The 2503-nt window shown below is 27.4% G+C and overlaps 1 pseudogene; it reads left to right on the top strand.

The window, feature by feature from the left end:
- Nucleotides 1-267: 267 nt before the first annotated feature.
- On the top strand, nt 268-2078 carry LOC113559676 (annotated as a pseudogene).
- Nucleotides 2079-2503: the final 425 nt, after the last annotated feature.

The following is a 2503-nucleotide window of genomic DNA, read 5'->3' as shown; positions in this document are numbered from 1 at the left end:
AAACCTGGAATTACAATCATTTATCGTTAATCATAATCGTATCATTTAAAGATTATATCTAATAATTATATCATATATTTTATGATTAATTTTATTATCTTTTAATTTTCTATTATACATATTATACCAATATACCGTAATTGTATTTACCTACTCAGTAACAGTTTGTCGTTCATGCTCGTAAGTAACGTCGCGTCAATCTGTACACCGTGTTATACGTTTATTTTAAAAGTAAATGTTAATTTTAAAATAATTTAATAAAATAAAATGTCCTCAAGAAAGTATCTTTCTGGTGCAGAGAAACGAAAATTAAAACAACTAAAAGATGACGAAGTAAAGAATCATCCAACTATTTTTAAATTTTTCAAACCACAAAACGATACAAAAAGTAATGAAACAATTAATTCTTCTTTTAATAGTAATACTATAGTTAAAGATCTTGAAGTAGAAATTAATTTAAACAATTTAGACGAAATCTCATCAGAATCAATATTAATTAATAACAGTAGTGCTTCCATAAATAATCTATCTAAATTGCATTCCAATAAAATAAAAATATCAAAAGATCCTGGTCTTTGGCCTGAAACAATAGATACTAATTTTAGAAAAGAATGCATAACATTAGGATCTGTGTATTTTCAAAACAGAAATAAAGAATATCCGGCTTCGAAACGTTTATTTAACACTCAAAATCGTTTTTTGTCCGATAAATAATTCGATCGAAAAATAAATAATGGGGATATAATAACTAGGCATTGGTTAATATATTCTGAATCAATTGGAGCAGTTTTCTGTTTTCCATGTAAATTATTTCCATTTGATAGTAAATTGAGATCATCATTTTCAAAATCAGGTTTTCATGATTGGAAACATGCAGATGAATTAATACTTAGTCATGAGAACAGTATAGAACATAGAAATGCTGTAAGTTCGTGGTTAACTTGTCAAAATAATAAATTTCGTGTTGATAAAAGTTTACTAAATCATATGAAAACTGAAACAAATTATTGGATTGATGTTTTAAAACGAGTTGTGGCTGTTATGAAATTTTTATGTGAACGAAGCTTAAGTTTTAGAGGTGATAACGAAGCTTTTGGAGTTTCTAATAATGGTAATTACTTAGGGATATTAGAACTAATATCACAATTTGACCCATTTTTAAAAGAACACATTTTAAAATATGGTAATCAAGGAACAGGAAATCCTTCTTATTTATCAAAAACTATTTGCGAAGAACGTATTCAACTTATGGGCAAAAAAGTCTTAAAAACAATTATTGAAGAAATAAATATTGCCAAATATTATTCATTAATCGTAGATTCTACACCAGATTGTTCACACATTGATCAGTTATCAATTGTTTTTAGATATGTATATTTAGGCGAAGTTAAAGAACGATTTGTACATTTTATTCCAGTTAATAGTCATAAAGGAAAATCGCTTTTCGATGTCGTCAATAATTTTTTAAATGAACATAATTTAAACTTAGAAAATTGTCGTGGACAGTCATTTGATAACGCCGCAAATATGTCCGGAAAATATGAAGGATTACAAGCTCATATTAAACAAAAAAATTAATTTGCTCAATTTGTTCCTTGTGCGGGTCACTCGCTGAATTTAATTGGTGTTAGTGCTACTGAGTCATGTCGAGAAGCAATACATTTTTTTTCATACCTACAAAAACGATATGTTTTTTTCCGTCCTCTCCACGAAGGTGGACTATTTTAACAACAAATTTAAGTACAAATGATAATCAAAAACTTCTTCTTCTTAAAAGTTTAAGTCAAACTAGGTGGTGTTGTCATTATGAATCGGTAAGAGCATTATTATTAAACAAATCACCATCATCTGATTCAACATTTTTGTTAACTTCATACGTTTCTGGAATAGATTTTTTGAAGTTACTCCAATTTCTGGAGAAACTAAGTATATATAGTTCACTTTTTAAGCCATCAGTAATGGTTGTTTGTTCAAAACGTTTAATTTTATCAGTGAGCTCATATAATGCAGTAGCTGGAAATTTATTCTTTTGTAAATCTTCAAAATTACTTAGCGATAAACAAGCAAAATCAGAGTAAATTTTTTTATTTCCTAAAAACTTTTTCTCAATGCTTGTAATAGTATTGTCCATTATGACATTATGTACTTCAATCATATACTTTGTTTCACTGTTAATAATTTGGTTATCATATGTTTTTTCTCCATCTAATGTTTTACGTTTTTTGAATCTTATAGAGGGCAATTCATTTTCAATCTCTACATCATCAGCTATTTGTGACTGTTTTAATTTTTCTGACATAATATCTGTATACTTTTTTGAAATTTCTTTAACTCCATTGAAGTCCCTCTGAATTTGTTTTAAATCTGTAATTACTCCACTAACCATTTCTTAACACTTAAGTAAATCCATGCCCTTTGTTTGAAGATACTTGGATAGCGGGCTAATTATATTAAAAATCCGTATATAACTAAATGCAGTTAAGATTGTTGAATAAGATAAAAA

This window comes from Rhopalosiphum maidis, chromosome 3, assembly GCF_003676215.2.
Source record: "Rhopalosiphum maidis isolate BTI-1 chromosome 3, ASM367621v3, whole genome shotgun sequence".
Taxonomy (NCBI): domain Eukaryota; kingdom Metazoa; phylum Arthropoda; class Insecta; order Hemiptera; family Aphididae; genus Rhopalosiphum; species Rhopalosiphum maidis.
The sequence above is the reverse complement of the archived record's forward strand: the minus strand, read 5'-3'. Positions and strand labels throughout refer to the sequence as shown.